Source organism: Rhipicephalus microplus, chromosome 8, assembly GCF_043290135.1.
Source record: "Rhipicephalus microplus isolate Deutch F79 chromosome 8, USDA_Rmic, whole genome shotgun sequence".
NCBI classification, from domain to species: Eukaryota; Metazoa; Arthropoda; class Arachnida; order Ixodida; family Ixodidae; genus Rhipicephalus; species Rhipicephalus microplus.
The window spans coordinates 101,960,586-101,982,240 of NC_134707.1; the positions used below are offsets into that span (position 1 = coordinate 101,960,586).

Genomic DNA, 21,655 nt, shown 5'->3' on the forward strand with positions numbered 1-21,655 from the left:
AGCAGCTGCTGGGGATTGAGGGCTGAGGGCTAATTGGCGTATCCATATGAGAAGTAATTATTATTTGATTTACAAATCTAGTCCTAATTATTAATGCAACTAGGAAAATATGCCGCATATATGAAGACATCAATGAGACCTATCCAAGCATGTTCAACTCTCATTAACTATTTGCTATTATAAAAATGTTGCACCACCTCAAAAAAAGGCATGGGACTTGACTGAAGCGTGCATTTCGAAGCAGCACCCTCAAACAGATTCATTTTGAGGTAGCGATTGAAGGCTACATTGCGCCTTATTAAGAATGGCAGCCCAGTTATATGTAGTCACATATATGAATGCGCAGTAAGTGCCAAGCCAGCAATGATTTGCCCCCTCCCCCCCCCCCAAAAAAAAAAGCCTTGGTGAACAACAGCTATCGGCATTCGCCTTGCCCACAAAAGTAAGCGCTGATTCATGCGCCGCTTTTCTGTATGGTTCACAAAATAAAGGATCAACGGTTCCAGACGTTTTTTTTAGTCAGGACTAAACTTACGCTAAGAACTTAGCGTGCGTGCTGCCGCCAATTTTCGTACTGGAGGATGCAGCGGCTAAATTTTAAGCAAGTGATCCTCCAATGGAAGTATCTCTTGGCGAATATCAAGTACTTTCAGCGTTTTCATCTATCTATCTATCTATCTATCTATCTATCTATCTATCTATCTATCTATCTATCTATCTATCTATCTGGTGACCTAAGTCGGCGTGTTCTCATTATCACCCCCTTAAATTGGGGTACATAATAATTGGTAGGAGCCGGGTAAGACGATTTGACGAATACGACAGGCTGATTATGACATGAGTAATGTCACTGTTTCATCGCGTACGTCGTCAAACATTTAAACAACAGTGGTACATACTCTAGGTGGGTATGCGCCGCTGTTATGCTGGTAAGTGCCAAAGGTTAAAGGTATTTTACATATGACACGTAACAGCATGAACAAACAAACAATTTTAACGTTTGAGCATTATGAACAAAGCTAAAAATGGCAGTCTTGAACTGACAAATTCGAAAAATGAATGTTAATGTCCCATCAGTCATCGGACCCCAGAATTCTGCGTTCCGATCAAGTATTCTACCAAAATGCCACGCGAGGTCTCGACAATACTTTGCAAATAGACACTAATGTTCGTGAAACGTCACCTTTAGTTGCAGTGCTTGCTATCAAATTTTGTCAACTATAAATATGTACTTCTATGATACAGCCATCATGTCTGGCCAACATCAATTGTAGTTAGGCGCCATCCGTTGAGGTTTATTTGTGTGACAGTGTTGAGGGCTACCATCTTCTTGAGCCCTAACACAAACACCAGAGCATCATATTATCCTACCCCTTCTGGTGTTTGTAATATCCATGTTATTGCTGGCATCATTACGCGAATGCTATCAACTGCTAATATAATAACCACCAGGTCTGCGCGCAACGCGCGCACAGTTGCAGCGAAAGCTGCGCATCGCCAATGGAGGTGCTCGGAAACGACGCACACGCGCCTGAAGTTTCGATAAAGCTGCAGATTTGACTTTTTTTAGCCGATGTGCCAGTTGTCTTCCTAAAGATGTTGATGATGGCCGATTCCTTGTGGTAATAATTGCTGGCATAAACATAAACATTTTGAAAGAAGTCTGACCGGCTGGGCGAAAGCTTAAGAAAATTGAATTACCTCCAGCCCCAATCTTGGAGAAAACCCAAAGTTTCGAGACCCACTTGATTTCTTTCTCACGGGTAAATAATGGTCAGGAAAGCATTGAATCGCCTTGTCTTAGCCTCCATATTTGTCCCTGCCGTTTTGGAGCTTATGCACGAAGATTAAATGTATTGTTCCTAAGGACCAGTTCACGCTTGCTGGTGTGTGCTGCATGTCTCAGGACTTGAGCAATAACCTTCTTTTGGAATTCTTTGCCGTTTCCATGACAGAAGCGCTTCTGTTTGGATGAAGTCACAGCCTGTATTACCGCACTGCAGAACCCCCTCCAAAAACGCGTTCACCTCGTTCCATTCAACAGTGCACGGTGGGTGGTGCATACGCCCTTTGGTAGGGGAATGAGCCCCTGTAATTCGATAGGAGACTGGGTGGCTGGTCCAGTCACCAGGGATTCTCAACTTATAGAGACCTGTCCCTTGGGGCATTACCGTCGGCCTTCTTGGGACGTGTGCCCAGGTAGTTCTCGAAGTCGTCTGTGCAGATGATGATGCTAGAGTGAGTGGCGTCTGTTTGTAATCTAAGGTGCCTAGATGAAGTGAGTTTCCAAGGTAGTGCCAGTCATTGTTCCCGATGCCGTCCTTCTTACTCTCTCGCTTACCCCTACTTTTGTTTGCTATCCGCGTCTGTATTTGGCACATTCTTTGCACGTGATCTTGCAAATACCTGGCGGTGTAATTATTATTTTGCACAGGATTCAACACACAGAGTGTCCTACAGTAATACATAGAAGGAATTCTGTCACTAGTGTCAACGCAGGCTCCTTCCGTGGTGCTTATACCCCCATTGGAATTAAGGAAAGTACAGGCTTCGGATCCACTTCGGATGTATTGTGTATATACAATCTTGAGATTTGCGACGCCTATATTTTGAGAATAAAACAAAGTGATATAAAGTTGTACTTTATTGAAAATTACTTCAATTATTTGTACGCAACCTGCATTGCAAAAAGATTTTGTGACCCGGCAGCAGAAGTGAATCCTGGGCAAATTCAATCATCAGGATATGCATTGCTCTGCAATTGCGTTCCAGAACTATTCTTTGCAACACTTGAAATCACACCTTCATGTGTTTCTTTCGAGTGTGTGCATTAATTATTCATGAAAAAAAAAACAGTACAGTCATAGGTAAAAAACACTGATTGTTTCGTCTCCTGCTACGCTAGATGCGTCTGTCCCTGTGACCCCGGTGGTCTCGTCACCCAACGCAATTCTGGCTCTGTTGTGGAGAGTTCACGGAGCGAGACGGTGCATCTACTCAACATTGTCATCGTTCTGCAGTCGATTGAAAACAAGTTTAGGCAATACGCGCTGCTGAAAAACATGAACTAGAGCCCATATCCTGCATTGGCATGAGACGATACATTTTTGCGCAGTGGTGAGTGGACGACGCTTCATTGAAACTCTTAAACACGACTCGTAAAGCTCCAACGTCGTAACGAATTAGAAGATGTAGTGCTTATCCGCCTCTCCGAACAACAAATGCGCTACTTCGGTCTTTTTCACCGTACCTCATTACCTTAGCTGCGCGAAGAACGAAACTGAAACTGTAGAAAAAAAAAAGACTGTAGACAGTTCACTAGCTAACCCTATCCAATCCGAAGCCTCTTTTTCTTGTAATTCTCATGAAGATACACAATCGCAGTGATCTGTAGGTAATATTGTATTAATCTCCATTGTTTTAAACGAGTACACATGCCGATATGGCTTCAACTGGAGTCTAACCGTGAAGAAAGACGAAATCGTTGCCAGAACATAAACTGAAGAGAAGGAGCGTTTCAGTAGACGCCAAGTCAGCAAAGATTGTTTTGCGGTGTTCGTTCAATGCAGCATTTGTGGTTTTCAACTTTGCTTAGTTGCAGTAAAATCAGTAAACGGTTTCGCTCTCTTCGTCGTACATCTTGCTATCCGAAAATATGCGCACCTTGAGGTGTAGCTATCAAACATTTCACGCGAGCGCTTCTGTGAAACACCGTCGACATACGTCAAAGCGTATCTGCGAAGCAAGTTTATTTCTCGGTTTTTCATTTCACGCTTGACCAGTTCGAGCCATTCTCTCCAGAACGCGAAATAAAGGAGCCAAAACACGCTGCTTCGGGACAACTCACCAGTAGAACTCTCACTTTTCAGCAATTTCCGCAGACCGCTTCAGAATTACCTGGCCTCACGATAGTAAATTGCCTCATCAAAGAAAAACGTCATCGCAGTGCTGCTATTCAAGTGTTCGTACCCATCTGGCCGTGGTATTTTCTTGCGTTTGCACAAGCCGGCTGTAATCACTTGTCACAACGTCACGCCCCGTGGTCGCTGACATGATCCAGCAAGAAGCGCGTTCACTGTGTCACAGCGCGAACAAAATATATTCGGATAACTGCACAAGTTAAAACTGGATGAAATAAACGACGCGAGACGTGATGGCTAGTGGTGTAAAAAATAGAACTGCACAACGTTGGCAGTTGAGTGACGCACACCCCGCTTGCTCTTGCGTTGTACCGTTTATGTTCATTTAGAAAACCAATTATTACACGTCTCTTTCCCTTCCGTTTGAATTCAATGAAATCTATTCACTATAGCAACTGAACCCAAACATTTGCTTTTTAATGAAAGTTTTGAACCTTCTAGGAGGCGCTCCAGGAACACAAGCGAGGAGGAAGGGAAATGTGTCGCCACCTCAGACATTTCATTCATCCAGGGACATTATTCCAATCCAGCTGCTGGGAGGCAGTGCATTCAGGTGGATGAGATGCTTTGCATTTGCCGGAGGCAGTTGCACCCCTCTGTCATCAACTCTCTCCTAGGAGGCGGGTGGTATCCGATCCCATGCTTCCACTTTGTGTGTATGATTTCTGATGGATCAATGAAATGGTGCGCAATGACTTTGAAATGCGAATGCATTTATTAGTCGGGATATATCAGGCGTCCGTCGGGATCCGTCCACTGCCCTCTCCCAAAGAAACAACTGCGCGTGTGCGCGTTCCTAGCAATCGAAGCCTCCACCATGTCACGCTTCAGCGTCGGCAGCTGTCAGCAGCTGCGGGCGCGCGCACTCGCCCTCGTCCTAGCAACCGGACCATATGGTGAGGGAGAGAGTAGGAAAGGGTAGGTAGAATGCATCGCCGTCTCTTCCCTCGTAGTTCACTCTCTCTCCTTCTTTCGCCCCACTATCTCGTGCTCACCCCTCACTCTCAACCATTTGCTGGCTGGGCGACTCCCAGAATATACGGAATTGTGTGTTGGAGACCCCGCTGTCAAACGCCATTGCCGAGCCGAAAACGCTGTTTTGTTTGCTTTTTAGTATATTTTACCGTGCACGCTAGCCACTAAAGCTGGAAAGCCATACCGCGTTTTCGCGACAGAAAAACGCCACGTGCGATGAACAGCAGAGTTGGCTGCATTGCCTCGGAAAAAAAAGAAAATATTTTTCTAACACTAGGTATCTGGCTAGGTTCTAATGTGCGAAACGCCGTTGAGGACGCTATGTAATGCATTCGCATTTGCTCACAATTCCGTTCTGGCAGGTGGGAGAATTTTTTTATTGAGGACATAGTGGTATGGAAGGTCCACGTGGTCACAGGCGAATTCGCTGCGATAGGTGGTGCTCTCGTGTAATCCGAACATGTTTCTAGGAACCGCTGCTTGTGCATCAAACTCACCTCCTTCCCCCTTCACGTGGCCGCCATGGACACCATCGCTTTGCGATTGCTAAGCAGGCTGTGTCGCGAGGCCGTGTCGTATCAAGCATCTCTGTTACTGACATTCTTTTGTTCTGTACAAAAGATCCTGTGAACCCCTCCTTCACCTGGGTTCCACGGGCAACATTGCTTTGCAATGGCTAAGCAGGCTCTGTCGCGAGTCCATGTCGTATCAAACATGTCTGCCTTTGACATTCTTTTGTTCTGTACAAACGATCCTGTAGATCGGGCAGTCAAAGGTGCTAGGTTTTGTTAAAATCTTGCTGTGCAAAATTTTTTCGAGCCTTTTTAATAAACGTTTTCGTGGTATTGATTACCTTATTTATTGTTCTTATTCTTGCTTTTTTCGGTCAACGAGTTTGACAAAAAGAATAAACAGGCTACCTATACTCCATATCTGCACGGTTGTTATCAAGGTATGACAGAAAATGGCGGAAGACGCGAGAAAACTACAAAAACATCTGCCCGTGTTTTTTATTGCTCTTCATTCTTTTTTTACCGCTAAGGCTAACATATGCGCTAAATAATTTAATGTTCATCATTCACATGGTTACTCTGATGTTTGATTTTCTGCCATGGGTCCTTTGTCAGGAAAGGCACCTGATAACTAAAAGGCACTATACCTCACTAACACGCTGTAGCATAAAGGTTATCATATGGCTTGTAAGAAGTGAACTAATGATGAAGTAGAACGGCAAGACCTTCAGTTCTAGAGTCCCTCCGGTGAACGCATGCGTCTCATGACCCTGTTTATTCCAACGATGCTGTGGTTTCTATCTTTATGTGCTTATAAGTGCGAAGCGCTCTAACAGTTTGGGCTGTCGTATGCTGCCAGCGTATACTGTCGTACCTTCACGTAAAACTTACCAAGATCACTAACCACATAGCCATCTGTATCACCTAGAGCACAAGATCGCGCTCAATATGATTCATTAATTGGTTCCTCAACACCTTGGCGCAACCCACCTAGGGGGATAGGCCATGAATAGGACGGTGTCTTGCTTTTTAAGTTAATTCACTTCTTGAAAGGGAGGGTCGGAATAATTAGGTGCCATAGGTAATAATTTAAAGGTGTTAAATTTTTAAACAAACAAAAACCTTGAAACAAAAAACATAATGATCACATAAAAAAGAAAAAAACATCTATACATAAAATAATTGAATTCAGCTATTTTCAGCATTTCATTCAATATTCTCGTGAGAAATTTGTAGTTGCGGTACAAACGCTCCTGTGGCTGAAACCAAATGCAACTGCGCCCAATGTAAGAATCACTGGAAGTGTCAAGTTTAAGTCTAACTTTTTTACGGATCTTCTAGGAGATTTTTTCTTTGACTTCTGCATTTTCTGCATGACAAAAAGAAGTGCTCCACAGATTCACTCTCACTACAATAAAGGAACAAAAGCGACTGTACCAGACCCAACCTGCGAAGGTGAAAGTTCAATGAAGGGACTTGACAACGCAGCCTTGCAATTACTATTTGTTCTTTTCTTGATGAACACCACTTGTTCTTCCAAGGAAACTTTAGCTGTGGATAGTCTGATAAAATTAAAAAAAGTTTTTCGAAGTTATTGGCCGTTGTGCGTTTTTCAATGCGTGCTGCTGTGATATGATCCAATGTAGGCAAAATAGTTAAAACAGCAAAATCAAGGGAAGATACAGCTAGTGCTTCTGCATGCTCATTGAGAGCTAAACCTCTACGGCCTGGTACCCCGAGTAGTCGAACGAGTCGTACATGTCTAGGAATGAGCGAGTAGAGAGTTTGTAAAGTACGCAAAAAAGTTGGTGAGTTTAAGGTAGTACCTTAAAAACACAATCATCGGTTTCGCACAGAATGCCCCAGTGCAAATTTCACTAATGTACCGACAAGACGCGCTACCTCAGGTCGAGTCAGTTAGGTAAAGGCTATTCGCCTTTAGCTCTTTGCCCCTGCAGTGAGCTCCACTCCGGCTCCACCGACACCAAGGCGATTCTTGGATGGGATTTGGAAAAAGCTTTTGACAACATATCACACGCTTTTATTCTTAAGAGCTTGTCTGAGTTTCACGTCGGCAAGCGGGCGTACAATTTTGTGCGCTCCTTCCTTTCGTCGCGGTCCACAAGACTGAAGATTGACGATTTTTTGACCCACGAAATTACCCTTGGGCCAAAAGGGACACCTCAGGGGGCGGTGATCTCGCCGACGCTGTTCAATATCTGCAGGATCAACCTGTCGAGGGCCTTGAACAAAATCCCGAACATTCACCACACGATCTACGCAGACGACATCACCATCTGGTGCCTCAGCTGATGTGAGGGTCAGGTCGAGAGTGCTTTGCAAGAGGCCATCGATGTGACGGAGCGCTATCTCATCCCCACCGGGCTAAGGTGCTCGCCCGCTAAGTCCGAGCTCTTACTGTATAAGAAGATGCCCAGAGGCGGTTCTCACCGGTCCTGGAAGCCAGAAATGGAAAGCCACATTACGTTATTCACCGGTAACGGCTCCCCAGTTCCGCGGGTGGACACTATCAGGGTCCTTGGAATGTTTATCGAGTCTAACGGAGCCAATGGAGCCGCCGTCAAACGCATTTGTTCCAAGACCGAAAGCGCCCTCGGACTGATTTGAAGAATCGCTAACAGGCACCGCGGAATCAGGGAGGACAATCTGATCCGGATTTTCCACGCATTCGTGCTATGCCACCTCGCTTATTCGGCGGCTATGCACAGCTGGCTCGTGTCGGAGCGTAACAAAATCAATGCCCTAATCAGAAGAGTCTTCAAGCTGGTTCTTGGCATTCCCGTTCGAACGCACACGGAAGACCTCCTGAAGTTGGGAATCCACAACACGTTCGAAGAAATTGTCGAAGTCCAAGAGTTTGCACAGTTTGTCAGACTGTCTGGCACCCCAGCGGGTAGAGCCATACTCGGCATGCTGGGACGAAACCCCACGGTTGTCGGTCCTGACGCTGTGAAGCTGCCCAACGACGTAAGATCCAAGATCCAGATTGCACGGATGCCGCGCAATATGCATCCAACCTACAACGAAGCACGAAGACGAGCCAGGGGTAAATCTCTGCTCGCCAGTGCCCGCTTGGACAAGGATCGAGCCTGCTTCGTCGATGCTGCTTCGTACATTCAAGAAGAAGCCTTCTCCTCAGTGGTCGTCGACTGTGATTGCAGAGTCATCAGCTGCGCTACCATCCGCACTTCTAGTTCCAGCGTTGCAGAGCAGGTTGCCATTGCGTTTGCATTGACGGACGGTGTACATGGCACAATTTATTCAGACTCCAAGGCCGCTATCAAGGCCTTCCAGATGGGCATGGTGGCTCCCCAGGTCCTACAGATTATTCAAAAAGTCAAAGACCTCAAAAATCACTCACTGGTCTGGTTTCCTGCGCACCTTGGAACCATTGAGGGTGCCTCGTTCAATCCCAAGAAGGAGGCGCACTCGGCTGCACGAGGTTTGACTGACCGTGTGCCGGGTAACGCGTCATCTCCTGGGCGACCTGAGCCTCTCTGCTCGTACAACGAGATATGCAAGCACCACTATCTGTCAAGAAGACTGCTGCCTCTACCACACTCCTCGCTATGCAGGGCCCAAGCTGTTACTCTCCGACTGCTACAAACAAACACTTACCCGAGCCCTGCGGCACTGCACACAATGTACCCTGAACGGTTTCCAAGCCCGGACTGCCCCCTGTGTGGTGGTTATGCGGACTTCGAGCATGTACTGTGGGGCTGCGCCTCTGCCGGTCCCCCTTTCACCCAAGAGGAAATGAAGTGACTCATTAAGGCCCAGGACCAGACCTCTCAAATCCTGGCCGTCGAGAGGGCCCGCGCGAGGGCCGTCAGGTTTAACCTGATGGTCCCCGAGTGGGCCTAGCCAGGTGACGCTGAGTTTACTCGCGTCTATTGTGGACCGAATAAAGTTGTTTCACTCACTACTACTACTACTACTACTACTACTACTACTACTACTACTACTACTACCACTACTACTACAAACCGAGAGACAGTCTGTTAGAACAATCACCGCTGATAGATCTTGGGACTTTACGCAATTCTAAAACTATTGCCAGTAGCCCAGCTGGGTAAATAGAAGTAAAGACAGGTAATCGAATTGAGAAAGCATAATCTAGAGAGGTTGATACGATTCCTACGCCAGCCTTCTCTTCATAAACAGAAGCGTCAGTCGCTATCACAATGGATGTTTCTAGAATGGCGAAATGATCTTCAAAATGTCATTTATATACTGATATGGTAAATATTTTGCATTCTTGGGATATATATCATCAAATTCGATCTTAAAGGCATCTACAGCGTTGAGTACGAGTATTTCCCAAAGGTTAACTGTTAAGGGGTCCAAAAGTTTTTGTGTAAATATTACTTGAGGGCACCGTAATTTAGACTATTGGTGGTTGAAAAATGAGGTCTGCTGGTTAATGAACACACACTGTGACCTCCGCTGAGTTGATGCATAGATTTCAAGGAATGTACGTACTGTTAGGGTATGAAATCTTTTGATAAGAGAAGACAGGCGGGATTCTTCGTATAGGATATTGTTCACAACATATTTAGGCAGCCCTAGGCATAAGCGTAAAGATTCGCGTTCTAACAGAATCAGTGGTCAAACTTTGTAGGCCGGAGCACCAGAAAACAAAACACAGGCGAATTCTATTATGAGTCTAATGATCATGCAATATATCATGACGAGAACATCTCTACGCAAACCGGCACGATAATTACTGAGCGTGCGCAGCATCCATACGGCACGTGCTCCTTTGGCAGCCATGTGTTCTATGTGGGGACTCTGGTTGAGTGTTTCAGTGTAGGTTGGTTAAGTACCTAACTGACTCGACCTGAGGTAGCGCGTCTTGTCGGTACATTAGTGAAGTTTGCACTGCGGCATTCTGTGCGAAAACTATGATTGTGTTTTTGTTTGTATTGAGGCATAGATTGATATCCTCCAGCCAAGTTTCCAGGCTATTTGTGTATGTCTGCAGAATCAGATACATATGTGAATATCCGCCGACGCAGCAAAAATGCTATATCATCGGCATACACATAGACCTGTACTTCTTGTATGGGAATGGTACATAGTAGTTCAATTATTAATAAGGGCGATAGTTCTCACTCTTGCGGTAGACCTCTCATTTGCCTATATATTGAAAAGTCGACACCAGATTGCGAGCAATAAAATTATATATCACCTAAGAAAGCATGGATCCAGGCAACAAAGTATTGAGGCAGTCCTAAGTTCTGCAGCGAATCTAGCAGTTTCACATGCTCTACGCTATCATGGGCTTTTGTGATATCTAAGGTTACTAAAGCGGAGTATTGTTTCTAATATCGAGGAAGTTGAATTCTGCTTTCGCGATCCACGTGCGCACACCAAATAGAGAAACCTCGTCTGAATCCAATTTGACGTGAGCTCAGTGTTCATGTTTCTGACATCCATCAATCTATACGTCTATTTAAAATTCTTTCAACGAGTTTTACTAGGTTCGACGTAAGTGCAATGGGCCTAATATTATCTAAGGAGAACCCAGCGCCTTGCTTTTATAATAATGGTGTGAAGAAGAAGATGTGCCTGCAGCAAGCAGCATCACCAACGCCCGTCTCTCTCGGTTCGTGCTTCGGTTCGTTGCTGTGCCGGTCGCTAGACGGTTCTTCACGGTTCCTCGTCGCTGTCTTTAATGGCTAATAAACCTCCTCACATTTGGTGGAAGGTGCTGTTAATCCCCGTTGCTACACCCTGGAGCTGCGAAGCCGCACGCTACCGCCTGTCATGACTGACAGCGCCACTACATCGACGCCTTCACCCCAGTTCAACTGCCCTGGCCATCCTAGGCTACGGGACGCGAAGGTATTCAGCGGTGCGGATGGGACCGACGTCGAAGACTGGCTCGAGCACTACAAACTGGTGCGCGCCAACAATAAATGGGATGAAGCCGACAAGCTGGGCCACGTCATATTTTATCTCACTGGCGTCGCCGCATTGTGGTTTAACAACCACAAACACAACATTTATACATGGAGCGTCTTCAAGACGTCAAGTGCTCAAGTGTTCGGTCGGCCGGCTGTCCCAAGCAGCGGGCAGAACAGCGCTTGCGCGTCCACTCTCAGCAGACTGGCGAGACCTTTACCAGCAATATTGAGGACGTCGTCGACCTTTGTCGACGAGCGAATGACACCATGCCCGAATCTGACAAGGTCAAACACATCCTGTAGGGCATCGACGACGGCGTATTTCAAATGCTCTTGGCAAGAAATCCGAGCACAGTTTCCGAAGTCGTCAGCTTGTGTCAGAGCTACGACGAGTTGAAGAAGCAAGGTACTCTGACTCGGCAGCCTCAGTGTTGTGTTCTGGGTTTTCGGTTTCGGTTTTGGAATGACATGTGAGGATGCCAGGGGGCGCCGCTCTGGCATTCAGGATAAGGTCCCTAGATGAAACAAGTTTCCAAGGTAGCGACACCTTTCCCTTTCCTCTTCGCCTATGTTCCTGAAGCGCCCCCTAGAAGGTTTAAAACTTTCAACCAAAAAGGAATGTTTGGGTTCCGTTGCTACGGTGAATAGATGTAAATGAAACAAAATGGAACGAAATAAGACGTAGAATAAACAGTTACCTTTATACCACGGCCGCGGTATTTCGTCCAGTTCTAACTAGTCCACTTCTGCGATTGTGTTTTGTTCGTGCTGTGACAAAGTGAACGTGCTTCTTGCTGGATCCTGTAAGTGGCCACAGGGCGTGACGTTGTGACGATTGATTACAACCGACTTGTGCACACGCAAGAAAAAAAATTACGACCAGACTGGTACGAACACTCGTCCAGCAGCACTGCGATGACGTTTTTTTTAAATGTGCCCATTTGGACAATCGTGATGCCAAGTGATTCTGATGCGGTGCTGGGAAATTCCTGAAAAGTGAGAGTTCTACTGGTGAGGTGTCTCGAAGCAGCGCATTTCGGCTCAAGCAGGAACTGGTCAAGAGTGAAATGTTTCTGAAGATGCGTTAATTACAACCTACAGCTGCTCTGTATACGTGCATACCCACATGTATTTGTACCAACTGGCATGCACTAGACACGCATTAACCGCGCGTCTGGCGTTTCAATAAAAACCGACAAGTGAGCTCGCTTCGCAGATCCGCGTCGACATACGTTGACGGAGTTGCGCGAAAGCATTCGCGTGAAATGGTTCATAGTTGCACTTCATGATGCGCTTCATCTCGGAAAGCACGAGGTAAGTTGAAGAGCGCGAAACCATTTTCTGTTGTTTACGGCAACGCAGCATTGCTGAAAAACGCAGATGTTGCAATAAACGAGCATGGCGAAACAATCTTGGTCGACTTAGCGCACACCGAAACGCTCCTTCTCTTCAGTTTGTGTTCTGGCTACGATTTTGTCTTTGGTAACGGCGAGAATCCGGCTGGAGCCATATGTGCATGCGTACTCGTTTTGAACCTTTTGCATAATAATAAATAACACCACCAGCCATTTGCAAGATAACGTGCAAGTAATGCACCAATTACAGACGCGTATGGCAGAGAACAAGAGGAGTAATCGAGAGAGTGAGGAGGACGGCTCGAGAACAATGAGTGACGCTACCTTGTTTCATCTAGGGACCTTAATTCAGGATTTCAAGGCGACTGTAAAATAAAACGAGTGTGCGTTGGGTAACCGTGGAGAGCGGTTGTTGTTCTTCTCTTCGGCGCTTCGCGCCAACCCGCGTGTTCTGGCTGGTCGGCATCCCCGCCGGCCGCGTACGTCTCCGTCGGCTGTCTTCTTCTTCTGCTTCGTCGGGACCAGCCAGCCCCCAACGCAGCAATGGCAACGAGGACGTGTAAGAACCCATTTCGTTCTCCGTGTTCATCTTTTTCTTGCTTCTAACGGACCTACCCTGCTAACCCTAGACTCTCTTTGTTCCCAGCAAGGTGGCTGCTGCGTGCTGCGTCGCTTCATTTCTTCTTCATTCAGCTACGCCGCCCTGTCTTTTTATTCAAACAGTGTACTGGCGTCATTTTCTTCTCGTCTGCACCTCTTCATTCCTCTGACTTGAAATGGCGTCTCCTATTCCACCTCCCCTATTTTTTCATTCGCCCGGAGACCGGCCACTTCCGTGGGCGGACTGGAAATTGGTGTTTCAGGCCTACGCAGACGCGGTCGGGGAGGACGCCAGCAAGCCCGAGCGTTGCAAGGCCCTGCTGCTCAGCGCGTTGGGCCCTGCCTGGTTAAAGCTCTATACTTTTGATGCCACCAACGCGTCGCCGACGCCAGTGTCGGGCGATGCCTTCAAGATTGCTGTTGCTCTTTTCAATGAGCATTTTAAAGATGTCTCGTGCAATTATCTCGCACGCGTAAAATTCCAAGGAAGGCGACATTTGCCTGGCGAGCCAGTCGCCGAGTTCATTACTTCTCTTCGAACGCTTGCCGCGTCGTGCGGATTCGGCGCGCTCGAGGACGATATGATCCGCCATCAGCTTTTCACCGGGGTAGCCTCGCAAAACGTCCGCTGCCGCATGCTTCAAAAGGGCTCCTCGATTTCATTATCCGAAGCACTCTCGATTGCGCGAGAGGACGAGCTTATTCGCTCCCAGTTGGAGCAATTCGCTCCGCATTCAGTGCAGCAACTTTCCGCTGCGGGGGGCCAAGGCGGCGGCTCTTTGTTTCACAGGAGGCGTCAACATGGCGGCCATTCATCTTCGTCTCGGCGCGGCGGCCAACATGGACGCCCGTCTGCACAGTCCTTCCGTGGCGGCCGACATGGCGGCCTCTCTGCGTCGCAGGGGCGAGGAAGCCGGCAATATGGCGACCCTATTCCGCGAAATTCTGGTTTTCAGGAACAGCACCAAGCTCACAACTCGCGTTCGCAATTTTCTTCTCCAAGCGCAACCGCGCATTGCTTTCGTTGCGGATCGGCTCGGCATTTAGCCAATTTCGAGCAGTGTCCCGCGAGAAACTGCACTTGTCTTGCGTGCGGAAAAATCGGACATTTTCAGTCCGTATGCATTGCCCGTCCAGCAAATCTTCCTGAACCTGTTTCTTCGTCCGCTCCTTCGAGCACTGCACAGGCCAATAGAGTCACTGTTTTAAATGTGGATAGCCTCCACACTACGTCCGAGCCCAGCATTGTAGCTTCAGTGGGCCATGTGCCCTTGTCATTTCTCGTGGACACTGGTGCCTCAGTCTCTTTAATCAGTGCCACTGACTTTCATAGTCATTTTTCCAACATTCGGCTTTTGCCTTCACACGTCGTTCTACAAACGTATTCCAAGGTAACGATTGATAATTTAGGTCATTTTACAGCTCAGGTCTCCTATCGCAGTCGCACTGCTTCCATTACTTTTTATGTAACTGGCAATGGCAGCTCGCTTTTGAGACGTGATGCCATCAGGGCTTTGTTCATCAACATCGTCGGTGCGTCTATGACGTGGGCTCAAGTCGACATCCAAGATGATCTTCCGACCAACGCGTCTTCTGAATTCCACAACCTGTTCACCCGTGAACTGGGTTGTGTGCGCGGTTTTGCGCATAAAGTGATGCGTCGACAAGGTGTCTGCCCTGTGCGTGCCAAGCTGCGCCGCATTCCTCTTCTTTTCCGTGAGCAAGTCTCTGCGGAACTGTCTCGCCTTCAAGCCAGCGAAATCTTCGAGCATGTCTCTGCTTCCGACTGGGTTTCTCCACTGGTCGTCGTCAAGAAGAAAGATGGATCCCTTCGACTATGCGTCGACTTACGAGAACCGAACAAGGCGACCGTCGTAGATGGCTTTCCACTTCCTCATATTGAAGAAATGCTTCATCAGCTCTCCGGAGCGGTATGTTTCTCCAAGCTGGACCTCGCGTCCGCTTATCACGAAGTTGAACTTTCTGAGTGCAGTAGAGACTTAACCACATTTGTATCGCACGAAGGCTTGTTTCGGTTTCGCCACGAGTGTTTCGGGCTTGCATCTGCCCCTGCAGTGTTTCAGAAAATGATGTCAATTATTATTAAGGATTGTAATGGCGCCCTTTGTTACTTGGATGACATTTTGGTGTGGGGACGTACTCGCGAAGAGCACGATGCTAACTTGCATACTGTTCTCAACCGCATCAGTGAATGTGGTATGAAACTTAACAACAAGTGCATTTTTTCTGTGAATGAGTTACAATTTCTAGGACATAATGTCAGTTGCCGCGGCTTGACACCTGTTGAATCTAAAGTTCAGGCCATTGTCAATCCCCACGGCCTACTGATGCCAAAACCTTGCAATCTTTTTAGGTCTTGTTGGCTATTATGACAAGTTTGTTCCTCACTATGCTGATGTTGTTGAACCACTGCGTACTCTACTTCGTCAAGCACAGCATTTTAACTGGTCAGCTGAAGCTGAGCAGAGCTTCATTCGAGTTAAGTCAATACTGGCCTCAAAGCCAGCTGTTAGTATTTTCAATGAGAAGCTTCCCATCGCCATCATGACGTATGCGTCCGATGTTGGACTGGGAGCAGTGTTTCAACAACTCAGAGGTGATCAGCTGATCACTATGGCTTTTGCATCTCGTACATTGACCCCTGCTGAACGCCGATATTCAGTAGGAGAGCGTGAAGCTCTCGCGTGTCTTTTTGCCTGAGGGAAATGGCATGTTTACTTGTGGGGCCGGCACTTCACATTACGTACAGATCACCAAGCACTACTTGCTCTTCTTTCTGCAGGATCCGAAGGCCGCCGCCCCATTCGCATTTCCCGTTGGTGTGCCAAACTCACGTATTATAATTTCAGTGTTCAATATTGTAAAGGTTCTAATAACGTGGTTACTGATGCACTGTCGCGCCTTCCTCTTCAGATACCGGTTACTGAAGAGCGGGATGAGGAAGTTGGTTCATTAGTTACTTCCTGCATTACTAAAGCTGAGCTTCAGGCCGCTACAGCTGCAGATTCCACTTTGTCTCAAGTTCTCAAATATTTACGTGAAGGATGGCCTTCCAAATGCGCTCTTGCTTCTGAATTCTTGCCTTACTTCGCAGTCCAACAGGAACTATCTTGTGTCGAGGACTTGCTTTTCCGCGATGAATGCGTGATTCCCCCTGCTTCTTTCCGTAACAAGCTAATACAGCTTGCCAGTGAGGCCTATCCAGGCATTGTCCGCGCCAAACAGAATCTCCGAGACAGGTACTGGTGGCCAGCCTTAGACAAACAGGTCGAGCATGCAGTTTACAACTGTCATCTATGTCAGGCAGCTGACAAGTCTGCCAAACCTGCATTTTCTTCGTTGCAGTCAGTCCAGTGGCCTGATCGGCCTTGACAGAAACTCGGCATGGACATCATCGGTCTTTTGCATAATGTTCCGCAAAATTCCCTGTTCATTGCTTCTCTCATCAGCTACCATTCCAAATGGCCAGAGCTTTGTTTCACACATACGGTTACTTCTGAGGTCATCATTGAGTTTCTGTCTTCAATCTTCAGCCGGGAAGGTTTTCCTGATGCCATAGTTACGGACAATGGTCCACAGTTTCAGTCCCAACACTTCGAGGCTTTTTTTTCACAACGAGGAATTCAGCACTTGAGGTCATCAGTTTTCTATTCCCAATCAAATGGCCAAATCGAGCGCTTTAATCGCGTTCTGAAGGAACATATCCAGATCGCCCAATTAGAGCACCGTCCCCTCAAGCAAGTCTTGACTGAATGTTTAACTTCGTACAGGTTCACGCCACAAGGCACCAATGGAGTGTCTCCTGCTCAACTTCTCCACGGTAGGCAACCGCGAGTTGCTATCGACATAGTCCCTTTGCCTCGTAACATAGCAGTGTCTTCTCCTGATCAAATCCGTACCAGGGTTTTTTCTCATCAACAAGCAATGAAAAAGTATGTCGACACCCGTCGAGGTGCAAAGCAGTCCAAAGTTCGCACTGGCGATCTAGTCAAGGTTCGTGTGCCATGCAAGCGCCCCAAGTATCGGGGTTCTTACGAAGTCTTGGGCCAGGTTAGCCCCACTTCTTTTCGCTTAAGTGATGGTAGCATCTGGAATGCTTCGCGCCTTGTTGTTTTTCATACGGGTTCACCTTCAACACCTAAAAGTCTTCGCCATCACGTTCCGTCCACGCCTTTCAACTATGCATCAGACTGTTACTAGTGGCCTCCATGCACAGGCATTTCTTCTTCAAGGGGGAAGGAGTTACCAGTCGGTGTCGCTGGTTCAAGTACACCAAGTCTTACGGTTCGCTTCAAAACTTCAAATACGGCTGAGACCGTTGAACCGGACTCCGGTCCGCAAAATTCTTCCGAAGTTCATGCTGCGAGCTCTGATGAGATCGCGAATTTCACCGCTCATTCAGAGCCTTCACAATATTCCACTGCTCTTGATGTGTCACATCAGAGCACAAGTGACCAACGTGCAGAGACACCTGATTCTACACCCAAAAGGGCCCGCCCTAAGCGGAAGGGGCAGAAGCCGCGTCGGTTCGAAGACTGCGTGATGTAGAACTCTTGTTCATTACTGTTGTGAGCATTATTCTTCTGTGCAAAGGTCCAGTGCATCCAAATCAATATTGTACTGAGTTGTGTACATTTTTTGCAGTGCATTTTCAGGACTCATAATGTGTGAGTTCGGTGTGCCATGCTCTGAGATTTTATGTGTTCTAACATACATACCTTGTATAGTACGTTGGTACCGATCATGTATAAATATTAACAGTGTATAGGTGAACTTCTTCCGAGAAGGGGATGATTGTTGTGTTCTGGGTTTTCGGTTTCGGTTTCGGAATGACATGTGAGGATGCCAGTGGGCACCGCTCTGGCATCCAGGATTTCAAGGCGACTGTAAAATAGAGGGAGTGTGCGTTGGGTAACCGTGGAGGGTGGTTGTTGTTCTTCGGCGCTTCGCGCCAACCCGCGTGTTGGGGCTGGTCGGCATCCCCGCCGGCCACGTGCGTCTCCGTTGGCCGTCTTCTTCTTCTGCTTCGTCGGGACCAGCCAGCCCCCAGCATGGTGGTGAGTCACTGTCCAGTTTCGACACCCTGCCTGGAAATTCACCGTTGCTTCAGCAAGTTCGAGCCTTCGTCCGCGAGAAAGTCGCCCGCCAACTTTCCCTAGTGCCCTTCACTCACGAGACCACCACCTGTCTACCTGGCCCTCTTTGCACTGCTATTTCGAAAGAGGTTGCCCAAGCTGTTCCTCTTGCGCACCACGAGCCGCCTCTATCCAGCCGTGTTCACTGCCAGCGTGTCGCGCAGTCGGTAGGCCCTCCTGTCGCCTATTCGCCAGCCATTCAGCCTGTGGCCGCACCCCTAACGTATGCAGCGCAGCCTGTGTCTCCTCCTGTCGCCTGTTCGCAAATGATGCAGTCTGTAACAGCGCCGTTCACATATTCAGACGCTGTGCGTAGGCTTCCGCAACCACCCTACACCTCGTGATCACAGCCCGCACACTCGGCTGCTTATACTGCACCTTGGGCGGCACCACCAGTCGGCAATCGTTGGAGTTTCAACTAGCAACAGTCGCCCCTCAGTTTACACTTCATTGGGTACGACACCGCCTCTGCGCGAAGCTGGAGGACGCCCGATAACCGACCGATATGCTACGCCTGCTTCACTCCCGGACACGTTGCCCGCTACTGCCGCCGTTGACCTCAAACCTTCGGCGACTATGTCCGATCGTCGCAACTCGGCAGCCAACCCTTCGCGCAATACGGGCCGGTCTCTTCACCTCGCTATGCCCCTCCCAACGACCCCACCTTCATGACGCCGCGCGCGCCCTCTCCTCGTCGGCGATCGCCCTCCCCCATGCGTCGCCGACCCAGACTTTCTGACCAAGAAAACTAAGCACCGCAGTTCAAGAGGCAAGAACTGCGCCATTTTCGAACTGTCTAAGCCCTCGCCCCTCTCCTGCTAACGTGGTCGCAGTAACTGTTGAAGGTTATTGTACTTTCACCATTGTAGGCACCCGCGCTGCTGTTTCTGTTATTGCCGCTAATGTCTGTCGTGTATTACGTAAAGTCACGACGCCACTTTCGGGACTGCCACTACACACTGCACGTGCACAGCAAGTAACGCCTCTCGCAGCCTGCACTGCAAGAGTGTCCATCGAAGGCATTGTTTACACTGTGGAGTTTATTGTCCTCGCTGTCTGTTCGCATGATGTCATCCTCGGATGGGACGTCCTATCCCGCTATAATGCCGTCATCGACTGCGCACGCACTGAAGTTGAGTTTTCACCATTTTGTGATGTCCCATTACTTGACGGTCTTCATCAGCCACCGAAGTTGTTCGTGCGTGAAGATACCGATACTCCACTTGAAAATTTCGCACTTGTTCCAGTTTCATGCAACGCCTACACTGAAGCTAGTCTTTTTATGCCTTCTGATATCTTCACGAGTCGTCGAGCTCTGCCGCTGCCTTTTGCAACGATTGACCTTGCCGCCGGAAGAAGCAATATGTTCATACCTAACCCGCTTTCCACACCTGTCACTTTGCTTGCGGAGGAATGTCTCGGCCACGTGCAGGATCTCGACCATTCGTCTTTGGTTGATGTCCCGGATGACTACTGCTACCACCCAAAATCACTGTCGGCCCCCGAAGAGTCGTCCAAGGATACGTTTTCCAGCGCCGTCGCCGACACCCTCACTCCCACCGAACATGCCTACCTGCTTAATCTTCTGCATGAGTTCCGGAATTCTTTCGATGTGTCGCAACCTCAACTAGGCCGCCCGTCGCAAGCCAAGCATCATGTTGACACCGGCCTACACCAGCCACTGCATCAAAGACCATACCGTGTCTCCACTGAAGAGCACCGGGTCATGAACGATCAAGTCGAAGATATGCTTCGTAGAGACGTCATTCGACCATCTCACAGTCCCTGGGCGTCTCCTGTCGTCCTGGTGCGTAAGAAAGACGCATCTATCCGATTTTGCTGGACTATCGTCGTTTGAATAAGATAACTCGCAAGGACGTATATCCTTTGCCGCGCATTGATGACCCCATTGACACCCTTCACGGAGCGGAATTCTTCTCGTCGCTAGATTTGCGGTCTGGCTACTGGCAAGTTCCAATGGCTGAAGCAGATCGCCAAAAACTGCAATAATTACACCTGACGGACTATACGAGTTTAACGTCATGCCCTTTGGGCTTTGTAACGCGCCCGCCCCGTTTGAACGACTTATGGATATTACGCTACGTCGCCTCAAGTGAAATATGTGCCTGTGCTACCTCGACGATGTCGTGGTTTTCTTGCACGACTTTCCTACCCACCTCCTCCGCCTCAAGCACGTTTTGACTTGTCTGACCAACGCTGGCCTGCAGCTCAACCTGAAAAAATGCCGCTTCGCTGCACGCGAGCTCGTCATCCTAGGCCACATTGTGTCGAAGCACGGCGTATTACCTGACCCAGCAAAACTTCAAGCAGTCGCAGAATTTCCCAAACCGACGACCATGAAGGTACTTCGCAGTTTTGTAGCATATGCTCATATGCTTTGTATGCTCATATTTCCAGCGCTTTGTTCGCAATTTTGCATCCATCATGTCACCATTAACCCAGCTTCTTCGCGGTGACGTGAACCTCTCCTCCTGGTCACTTGCATGTGACCTTGCCTTAACTACTCTGCGCCGTCTGCTCACCTACCCAACTATTCTTCGCCACTTCGCCCCGACGGCTCCTACGGAAGTGCACACCGACGTCAGTGGCGTCAGGCTAGGCGCTGTCCTAACTCAACGAAAGCCCGGCTATTCAGAATACAATGTAGCCTACGCTAGCCGCACTCTGACGAAAGCCGAAACTAATTACAGCGTGACAGAAAAAGAGTGTTTGGCTCTGGTGTGGGCGTTTGGAAAGTTCCGGCCGTACTTATACGGCCGCTCGTTCGATCTAGTAACTGATCACCACGAGCTTTGCTGGCTCTCCACGCTGAAAGACCCTTCTGGCTGCCTTGCGCGATGCGCACTCCGCATCCAGGAGTACGATATTCGCGTCGTATACCGCTGCGGATGCAAACGCTTGGACGCTGACACCCTGTCCCGCTCAACTTTGCCACCAGATCTGACGTGCGGAAACACGTGCGTCCAGTCCTTGTCATTGTTGAATCTAGACTCAATTGCCACCGAACAACGTCGTGACCCGTGAATCGCATCTCTTCTCGAATATCTATCCGGTACGCCCAACTTTCCGGTATCTCGATCCCGCCGACGTCAAGCTTTCCATTTTGCCATCCGCGATCAACTTCTCCATCGACGCAACTACTCTCCTGATGGCCACCCGTGGCTACTGATCATTCCACGCACTTTA

General features: G+C 48.3%; 1 pseudogene; it reads right to left on the bottom strand.

Moving 5' to 3' along the window:
* Positions 1-18,853: 18,853 nt before the first annotated feature.
* Positions 18,854-18,928, bottom strand: LOC119185279 (U4 spliceosomal RNA; annotated as a pseudogene).
* Between the last annotated feature and the right edge of the window lie 2,727 nt (positions 18,929-21,655).